The following is an 11,394-nucleotide window of genomic DNA, read 5'->3' on the forward strand; positions in this document are numbered from 1 at the left end:
CATAGCGACCCTGTACAGGGTTTCCAAGGGTGTAAATCTTTACGGGAGTAGAAAGCCTCATCTTTCTCCCGCGGAGCGGCTGGTAGTTTCGAACCGCTGACCTTAAGGTTCGCAGCCCGATTCGTAACCACTACGCTACCAGAGTGCTTTTAAAAGTCAGTACTCAGTAGGGAGCTCTGGTAGCACTGTAGTGGTTATGAATCGGGCTGCGATCTACCACAAAGTCTGCAGTTTGAAACTACCAGCTGTTCCACAGGAGAAAGATGAGGCTTTCTGCTCCCGTATTGGAAACCCTTGTACAGGGTCACTATGATTCGGAACCGACTCCACAGCACATAACAACAACTCACATCGCTGAGGAAAGCAGTCTTCTCCAACTCAAAGTGTCTTACTGTGTTTTTCTTTAGAGCTAGCAGAGCCTTGGTTGTTTTTCCCCTCAAATCTTAGGGACTTTAAATCTACTAAGAACGCCAGCATGCTGGCCCAGAGTGAGATCTACGTGAGCTAGTGAACACAGTCAAATGGATTTTTTGATCAGATGTCTTTACTAAATATATGCATGTCGAGGAGCTGTCTAGTTTAGACTAGGTATTATCAGGGTCTCCTGGTGCGACACTGCGGGTTATGCGCTGGACCGTGAGGTCGGTTTGCACAGTAAGGTCGGCAGTTCAAGCTTATCAGCCGCTCCTCGGAATCCTTATACCGGGTCACTATGAGTCGGAACCGACTCGACAGCTCCGCATTATGGTAAAGATCCTTCCACAGTAAGCGGCCAGAAGGGGAAGGGAGTTTAGGTAGGGAACCACTAACAGCAGCCTTTAGGACTTTAGGGAGAGCCTTAAGCAAGCATCCCGTCATTTGTGGGAAAGTCTGAGACCCAGAGGTCCAGGCCGTGTAGTTGTTAAGCGTGGATACAGTTCTGACTCATAGCAGAAACCTGTATAGGGTTTCCAAGGCGCGACTGGTGAGTTTGATTAATACAAGGATTCCGACCCAGAGCTCCAGCTCACCTGGAACCCCGACAGGCAAAAGCGGACCTAATGAACCCACACCGACTGGTCTCCGGAAGAAGGCATGAGTTTTGGTCGTACTTAACCTTTTATTTTAATAATAATAATAATAATAAAAATAAAATAGATTTGAATACTAACAGGCAAAACTAAGACGGCGTCTGGCCAAAACATGGCAATGTCAGACGGGCGCTTGAGAAGTTAAGTAAATAAATCTGTACTTACACACCAAGGGTTGGGTTAGACTCAGAGGGGTCGTCAAAGGACAAAGAGGTCCCTGCTAGCAAAAAAACAAAGCCAAAACACTAAGCAAACCTTACAGAGGATGAAGAAAAGACTTAGAGGACGTTTGCAAAGAGCCAGGGGTAAGGTGTGGGCAAGTAAATGTGTTGCCTATTAATTTTAGGAAAGGCTGATTGAGACAGAGGAACAGAGGACCTATTCGAGGGCGGCCCTTTCCGCAGCGCCCCTACTTGGGAAACCCCGGTTGGTTCGCGCTCCAGGGCATTTCCTAGGGTCCCCGCGCACGCGGCCCCTCCCGAGCATCCCGCCGCCGCCCATACCCACTCACCCGCCGGCGCTGCCCTGGGCGGAGCCGCCGCCGCCCGCGCTCCCAGAGCTGAGCCGCTGCCGCCTCGCCGCCGCCGCCGCTGCTACCTTGAGCGCGGCTCTCGGAGGAGGCGCCCAGGGCAGTGCGGCGCCGCGCCCCGCGCCACTCTGGTTACCTAAGTTTCGCCCCGCCCCGGCCGGGTAGCCCCGGAGCCCTGCCACCACCCTCTGCGGAGGATCTTGGGGCCCCGGGCAGCTCTGTTCCCCAGAGGTCTCTTCTCCAACACCTAGAATTTTCTAAGGTGTGCGTGGGAATTAACGCTGGCCGCCCAGCTCCACAAGTTACCGACCTTCTTTCTCTCCACCCCTGATTTCCTAGGATGGGACTCCTACAAGCTTTGAGGTAGGAAGAGACAAATGAGTTTTGAGGATAAGAAAGCCCAAGAAACAAGAGAGAGTACTCAAGTGGGAAACATTACTTATTTTAAAATGAAAACACCCTAAACACATTTTAAGATGCAGTCATATTGGAGACTCAGATTGGTACAGGAATGTTAGAAAGCTTAGGAAATGTTGAGTAGATGACATATATATGTAATGTTATATATGGACTGCTGCTGTGGCTCTTTAGTATAAGCACTGGACTGCTAACCACAAGATTGGCGGTTCAAACCCACCAGCTGTTCCTTGGAAAGCCTACAGGGTCACTATGAGTCAGAACTGACTCGAGGGCACACAACAACATCAGCACAATGTTATATATGTTGTTGTTGTTAAGTGCCCTCGAGTCGGTTCTGACCCATAGCGACCCTGAACAGGGTTTCCTAGGCTGTAAATCTTTACCGGAGCAGAAAGCCTCATCTTTCTCCTGCGGAGCAGCTGGTAGTTTCGAACTGCTGACCTTATATACATAATCATAAAGTTTGTGGAAAAATTCTGTTATCTTTTAATTCAGTTTTTTCCCACAAACTTTTTGAAACCCTGCACAGAGTCAGAACCCACTCATTCAATACTTATCAGTGCTACTTTAAAACTTTGAAGCGTTGCCTTCAATTAACAATTTACTTGCAAAAATTGACTATTAATTGTGAATCTAAGCAGTGCAGGTTAGAGTTTTATTTAACCAATTTCAAGGCATTCCCATTAAAGACAGGCTCTTTCCCAAGTATTCAGTTAGCATTTACAAAAGTAAAGGAACATAATAACATCTTATTTCTCTGAAAGGAGTAACAAAGAAGGGAAGATGGAGAATGAAAGGAAAGAAAAAAAGGGAGGAGAAGGGAAGGAAGGAGAACAGAATGAAGGAAGCAGCCTGTTTGTTTCTAACAACTAAGATGCAAGAGAACATGACGACCAAAGTGCCCAGATCCAAGAAGCTGAGGGTACGAGACATTTTCAATATAAAACTATTCTTTGACCATATGTTTTAGCAATGGCTGTAATTGGTTCATCAGGAATATCTTTTTCTTCTAACCTGCTTGCTGCATTCCTGCACGTGCGCACTGTAGTCACAGCCAGTCTTCCAGCTGAAAAGCCCACCTAGAAACACCAGTGATCTGTGTTACACCTATATGTCACATCCTTTATGAGGGATAGAGTGCTGCTCTGGTAGCGTAGTGGTGACGAATTGGGCTGCTAACCTCAAGGTCGGCAGTTCAAAACTACAGGAGAAAGATGAGACTTTCTGCTCCCCTAAAGATTTGCAGCCTCTGAAACCCTGTGCAGGGTCACTATGAGTTGGCACCGACTCCACGGTACTTAACAACAACAACTCCACATGAGGACACTCTCTACAAAGGCAGCAGACCCTCTGGGACCTGGTGCAGAAGAACTACAGATACCTGGGCATGGTGTATAAAAATCAGTTTTGCTTTTCTTCAAGCTTTGAGTATCTATGAACAAATCCTAGGACAATGAGATATGGGGAATAAATTAGGTCTCTGGTGGAATGCATTTCTGATGCCTTTTGTTGGACACTTGATGGCACTTAACAGTAGAAGAATTAATGCATTTAAGTTATGGTGTTGGAGGAGAATATTGAAAATACCATGGGCTGCCAAAAAAAAAAATGCAGCCAGAGTGCTCCTTGGAGGCCAGGATGGCCAAACTTCATCTCTCATACTTCGTACATATTGTCAGGAGGGACCAGTCGCTGGAGAAGGATATCATGTTTGGTAAGGTGGAGGGTCAGAGAAAAAGAGGAAGACCTCCAGATAGATGGATTGGCAAAGTGGCAGCATCAATGGGCTCAAGCGTGGCAAAAATTGTGCAGTTGACCCAGGACTGGGCAGTGTTTCATGCTGTTGTGCATAGGGTCGCTATGAGTCATCGGTATCTACTTGATGGCACCTAACAACAACAACTTTGTTTAGGGGAACTGACCTTCTGTTAAGGATGTTGGAAAATTTTGGAATAATTAATACTGATGGTTGAAAATGATAAACATAATTAATGTCACTGAACTTTACATGTTAAGATGTTGAAATGGCAAATGTTTCATTTAATATTTACCAGCATTTTTTAAAAAGGTAAAAAATTCTTCCTTTGTATCTTGAAGCATTTTAGAACATTTTTCACTGTATATTAAAATAGAAATCTCTTAGGAATAAGATATAACTTTTTCTATATTAGCCATTGTTGTGACATGAATATGTAATTGCCCACCATAATGTTTAATGATACAGTTAGTAAATCTGAGTTTTCTTTTCTTTTCTCTTCCCTGTGAAAGTTGGTTGACATCTGTAGAATGAAACTCAGGCTGCTTTTCTGTGGTTTGTGAATTTGGGCAGGGTTCTGGCTGTAGGAGGTTGTGTCTTAAGGAAAGAGATTGGAAGACAACTTTGTGCTGTTTTACCAAGACATAAAGATTGCTTCTGTTGATGTCGAGTTGGTTCCAACTCATAGCGCCACTGTCTAAGGTTTTAGAGGAGCGACTGGTGAGTTTGAACTGCCAGCCTTGTGGTTCAAACTGACCTTGAAGTCAAGTGATTATCCTATGGTGCCACACCAGGACTCCAAGACACAAAGAAGGTGTTAAAGGATAAGTATTTTGTTACAGTTAGAAAATTTAGAGGCAGATCAATTTCAGATCACCCCAAGTACAGATTTACAACCCTGGAAGTCCTATGGGGAAGTATTACTCTATCCTAGAGCTACTGTGAGTTGGAATTGACTTGATGACAGTGATTTTTTCGGAATCAATACAAAAGCATTTACTTTAGAATTAGGAGTGACTTGATTTCTTCTTTAGACCTTAGTTTCTGTTAAGGTGATTGACGAGATGTTTAAAAGTGTCGGACTTATCATCATCATATATCTGCTTCCCATGAACAGTAACATCTAGGAGTTATTGTAATAATAATTTTGGTGTGATTTAGTTTACTGGGTCTGGGTTTACTGAGGCAATATTTTTTACACACATTCCTGTGTTGGTTTTTTTTTTTTTTTTTGTTATTCACCTATTTCTTGTCAGTTTCTTCTTAGTTTTAATGTCTCTTGTTCTACTTGGATCTTTTTGTTATTCACATATGTATGCATTTATTATTCTACCAGCACCAGTTCCATAAAAATTACGTCTTCCAGACGGAATCTTTCTTTCTCTGCTGCATTGGCATGATTTCTGGGCAGTGAGTCCAGACACTGGAATAAGGTCATAAGACCACTGCAGAGTGACAGACTTCCCATTGTCATTGTCTAGTCTCCTAGTTCTATAAAGATGCAATCAATTTCCGTTCATGTTGGGTCTAAGAAAAAACCAAACAAGACACAAACTGTAACAATTCATTTATAAAAAGCACTCAAAGGACTAAATGGAGGATGGAGTAGTAATGACAAGACTCTCTCACCTATGAATTAGAAATCATTTAATATTAGCGGATAATTTTTCTAAACAATAAGCAGATTCATAGTTAATTTTTGCATTTACTACTCAGTAGATAAAGCAGTTTGTAGTTACTCCGGAGAAGTGTGAATCTTTGGTAAAACTCTTTTCAAATAATTAAAAATCCCTTTTGTGATTGTTTTCAGCTGTCATTCCAGTCCGATGTATTCATTCTACTCGCCAGCTTCTTTTCTTAACCTTCTCCAACCACTCTTGATACCTCCGCCAAAGTGAATTTAGCAAAAATAATGTGCCTAAAATCTTCCAATGGCTCTCAGATGCCTTGATGAAAGCAGAATTTTGTTAATATGAGGAGCTGCTCCCCATTTTACTTGGCTTCTGGTTCAATTGGTCTCTGCCCATTTCTTTCTTGTTGTTAGATATCATACCGCCCAGTCCTGCACCAACCTCACAATCATCGCTACATTTGCTGCTACCACTGTGCCAATTTATCTTGTTGGGCGCCTTCCTCTTTTTCGCCCACTCTCCATTTTACCAAACATGATATACTTCTTCAGGGACTGGTCCTAACTGAAAATATGTCCAAAATATGAAAGACAAAGTCTGGCCTTCCTGGCTCCCAGTGAACATTCTTTTATTTCTTACAACACAGATAAGTTTGGGGTTTTTTTTGGCAGTCCATGGTACTTTTAATATTTTCCTGTAATACCCTAGCTCAAATGCATCATTTCTTCTACGGTCTTCCTTAGTCACTGTCCAACTTCCACATGCATGTGAGGTTATTGAAAATACAATGGCTTGGGTCAGGTGCACCATAGTCCTTAAACTGACATCATTGCTCTTGAACACCTTTTAAAGAGGTTTTGTGCTGCAGATTTGCCTAATGCAATACATTGTTTGATTTCTTGACTGTTGCTTCCATGAGAGTTGATGGTTAATCCAAGCAAAATGAAGCCTTTGACAACTTCAGTCTTTTTTCCATTGATATGGATTTTATTTATTGGTCCAGTGATTAGGATTTTTATTTTCTTTACATTGAGGTGCAACCCACACTGAAGATTGTGGTCTTTGATCTTCATTAGTAAGTATTTTAAGTCCTCTTCACTTTCAGCAAGCAAGGATTTTTTTAAGGCTATTCTTTAGGCTACTCTTAAGTCCTTCTCTAAATTCAAATGATGTGTGGTTCCCCCAAGGTGCCAAGCTAGTTCCTGTTTTTGTGTTTATATATGTTGCTCTGTTTCTAGAATCTATTTCCCCCAGTAAGTCTGTCTGCCTGTTGCCTCCTTATTCTTTTCTTTTTTCTTAAGCTATAATATTTTCAAGTTTCATATGGGAATAGAAAATAATACAATAAACAACTTTGTAGACACACCACTCATTCAAACCTCAACATTTTTTAATATTCTAATCAGACTTTTAAAAAAGAAATAAAATATTTCAGAGAGAGCTGATGTCTTTCACGTTGCTCTCTACCTGAGATAACCACAATCATGAATTTGTCTTTACTACTGCATAATATGCTTTTGTATTTTTCACTACGTATGCATGTATTAATAAATAATATGTAGTATTTGTTTGCGTAGTGGTTACAAATCGGGCTGCTAACCTGAAGGTCGGCAGTTCAAAACTACCAGTGGTTCTGCAGGAGAAAGATGAGGCGGTCTGCTCCTGTAAGGATTTACAGCCTCGTAAACCCTGTGCAGGGTCACTATGAGTCGGGAACTGACTCTAGGGTACATAACAACAACAACAACAACAGTATTTGTTTGCAAGTTAAAAAACCTAATAAGTGGTGTCATATTTTATACCTCTGCATTTTCTTCCTTGTTTATTGCACTGGCTAGAGTCCTTAATGGAGCACGGTGATGGCATATGATAAGCACTGGACTGTGAACTACAAGATCCTGCCATCTGCTCCGTAGGAGAAAGATGAGGCTTTCTGCTTCCACTAAGATTCAAAGCCTAGGAAAACCTATGCAGGGTTGCTATAAGTTGGAACCGACTTGTTGGCACTTAACAATGACAACAACAGGATCGCTAGTATTATTTAAGCATGGCCCTAGCCTTGCCTCTCATTCTTGAAGTGTTCCTTCATCCAGCCTTCTCTTCTTACTCTCACTTCCAGAAAGACCTATTATGCTTTTACATTTTTTGTGATCATTTGATCTAGTATACACTTATATATATATAGTTTAATACATTTTAATAGCAAACTTTCAGGAACAGCACAGAAGACAGGCAACATTAAAAACATGTACTTGCATGTAGGACAACTCAGTTAGAAAAGTATAGTGAATGGATGGAATCTACCTTATGATAAAAATGCTACAAACACCATTTAGTTGCCATCAATAAGAAATTTACTTGTTTAAAAAAAATCCAAATGCTGGCATTATCCAGAAAATTTTAACAGGTTTATTTATAATTGTTATAAAGTTGAACTGCTGAAACTTGTTCACTGAAACATTTTGACTTGCATTAATGCTTTATGTCCCCGCATTTATATTAAAAATTCACACAAATGAAAATGAAAAAACTGTCAATTCCCGATTTCTGTCCCCTATTTTTCCATTCACAATCATATACTTAGGTACCTTTTGAACCCATGGGGAGAAAAAAATCTAATGTTCAGCACTATCAATAACAGGAAGAAGATAATTTTAAAGAATGAAAGTTTCCCATTATAGTGGACTCTTAAGCACGTTCTCCACGTATGCTACATGCTAACTGGATGTCTTTTGGCATAATTGTTACTGTTTGATTTGGATAGCACACAGGTTGGTGTCTTCAAAAAGGCCAACCAGCTAGGCCTCACTCGCCTCCTGCAAAGCACCAATAGCTGCACTCTGGAAGCGCAGATCTGTTTTGAAGTCCTGAGCTATTTCTCGCACCAGACGCTGGAAGGGGAGTTGACGAATCAGAAGTTCGGTGGACTAATGATAACGTCTAATTTCACGAAGTGCCACAGTACCAGGCCTGTAACGATGAGGTTCCTTCACCCCTCCAGTAGAGGGCGCACGCTTACGAGCGGCGTTTGTAGCCAGTTGCTTCCTGGCTGCTTTCCCACGGATCGATTTGCGGGCAATCTGCTGTGCACGAGCCATGGTATAGAAACCTCCTCATTTAATTTATCAGCATAAAAAAAAATCCCCCTTCTCCTTCAGCTGGAGCTCCGCGTGCTAGAGGCGGCGTGGCAGTGGCTGCGAACCTCTAGTATATACTTTTATTGTAGCACATTTTACTTGTATGTATTCGTTGATAATCCTCTGTTCCAGACTAGACTACAAATTCAGGAAGTGAACCATGTCTAGTTCATTGTTGTTGCCAGGTGTTTTAAGTTAAACTCTGATTCATAGCAACCCCATGTAAAAGAGTAGAAATCCTCCATAGAGTTTTGTAGGCTGTAATCTGTAAGGGAATTAGCACTGGTCATGCGGTGGTTAAATGTTCTGCTGTTAAACAAAAGGTTGGCAGTTCAAACCCAGCCAACAGCTCCATGAGAGAAAGATCTGCCAATCTGCTTCCATAAAGATTACAGCCTACATGTGGGCAGTTCTACGTTGTCATATAGGGTGGTTATGAGTTGGAATCAGCTCAACAGCACTCACCAAGAATTTTTACAGAAGCAGATTGCCTGAACTTTCTACTTCAGAGCTTCTGGCTGGGTTTGAACCAGCCAACCTTTTGGTTAGCAGCTGAGCACTTAACTATTGCCACACGAGGGATCCTTATTATTCAAGGCTACGTTAAAAAAAAATATTGCTACTAGGATTCCAGTTCATACATGCACAGGTTTATTCCAGACAAAATGTGTCTACAATCAGTGGATGACTGCAGACAAGTTCTCACAGTAATATACTTTAGTATGGTTAAGGTACCTTCAAAAATAAGTCCAATCAATACAGTGACATTCTAGGGGTTCTGCTGGGTCAGTTAAATTCAAGGCAGATAGGTCACCTCAGAAGTTCATGGCAACTGTTTTTTGGATTTCAAAGGGTACTCTTGATAGATTATCTTGCATGATCATGGTGGTTTATTAGGAACAAGTTTTAAGAAAATTGAATACTGTATTGGTGAGTGAAAGGCTGGAAAAGTTGCAATGAGGAGCTTTTTTCCCCCCATCACAACAATGTTTATCTGCTCACTCTTCAAGGGTAGCAAGAGCTATTCTACAAGCATTTAATGGAAAAATCTTACTACATCCACCCTACAGCCTACAGCCCCGATCTTGTCACTTTGGGGTACTTTTTGTTTCCCAAACTCAACATTTTAAAGGAAAACACTTCAAGGATTCCATAACTGCCAGTTTAATGTAGTATAAATTGAAAAGCGCAAAATTCTTCGGCACAGTGTTGCTGTCAAGTTGGTTCCGACCCATAGCAACCTTGTAATAGGGTTTCCAAGGTGAGCTTGAACCACTGACCTTGCGGTTCAAACCAACTTTGCAGTCCAGCGCATTAATTAGCCCACCGTGCCACACCACCACCACCTTTACAAGTATATAGACCTAATCTTTGACAGAGGGTCCAAACACATTATATGGGGAAGAGACAGTCTCTTGAACAAATGGTGTGAGCAAAACTGGAAATCCATTTGCAAAAAAATTAAACAAGATCCATATCTCACACCATATACAAAAACAAACTAAATGACAATGTGCCCAGTGAAGGAGGCTTCCTGTGGAGACTCTGCATTACATAAGACTGTAGGTGGAATCCTGAACAGCATCCAGAATCTTCGGAGGTGGCAATTTTCCACTTGACAGAATGGGCAGACCAGTCTGGAGCAGCTAGAAGAACAGAAGATACTTCTTGAAAGAAAGACTGACAAGAAAAATACAAAACAATATAGGCAGACCTACTGATTACTACAAAAACAAGAAAGTTGCTCACCCAGGAGACATCAAGGCAAGTGGTTGGGTCCCCTCAAAGTAAACCCCCTTTCAAGACTAAGAATCAATGGGAACACATGCTTTGATTGGTGACCACATTCGTCACCGATAAGGAGCAGTAAGGGAAAAACAGCAATGAAGCTGCGAGCTAAGCCCTACAATGTTCAATTGACTACTGTGAGCCCTGGTGGAGACCTGGTTGGTCAGCAGTTTGGCAAGACCTGGGGACTCTTGGGCCCAGAGTCAATGACATAGCCACAGAGGAGTAGAGTGGAGAGTGAAGCATCCAGCTGATAAGAAGAGAGGGCATATGCACAAAAACACCCACACTTGCAGATAATACCCACTTGCCCTGGCTTCAATGACTGGATGATTAGAGCTCAAGTACAAGAAGAAAGAAGAGGAAAAAAAGAGTAATCTGATACAATTTGATGAACTTGACCTACACTTATGGATGCAGTAGCTCAAAAGAGGGAACAAATCTTTACAACGAGAATCATTCCCACTCCCTCCATATACAGAGTAGACAGGGATGGGCAACTTGGACATTGGCTACCCAAAATGCGGGCGCTATAAAGGCAAGAAGGGACTGGCTTACAAGCTTTCAAGAGGGAACCTAGATCCAGAGGGCATGGAGGAAGGTAGAATCTCCACTGAATAGTATCCAATCTGGCGAAACAGGGCTGATGAAAGGAAATGTGGATAGGTCTCTTGTGATACAATGGTGAATAACTGTTACCAGGACTGATTGCTTTATCCCACAGTGCCATAACAGGGCTCCAGGGCGTCATTTAGTAGATGTTTGATAAAGGACTGAAATAAGAAAAAATCTTCTGAAAAAAAGGTACTTTGCTCACTTGTGTTTAAAAAGACACGCTTTCAGGAAGGTATTCTTCAAAAGATGCCGGATCCATTTTTGTAGGTTCCGTTAAGGTCAGACTTGTTAAGTAGCATCGATTTGGTTCTGACTCATAGCAATGCTATGTATGGTTTTCAAGTTGGGCCTGAGGGGTTTGAACCTCTAGCCTTGTGGTTAGCAGTCGGTGCTTATGGTGCAGAGTGCCATACCAGGACTCATTATCAGCATTGTTGTTGTTGTTGTC

The sequence above is a fragment of the Chrysochloris asiatica genome, unplaced genomic scaffold (assembly GCF_000296735.1).
Source record: "Chrysochloris asiatica unplaced genomic scaffold, ChrAsi1.0 scaffold00010, whole genome shotgun sequence".
Classification (NCBI taxonomy): domain Eukaryota; kingdom Metazoa; phylum Chordata; class Mammalia; order Afrosoricida; family Chrysochloridae; genus Chrysochloris; species Chrysochloris asiatica.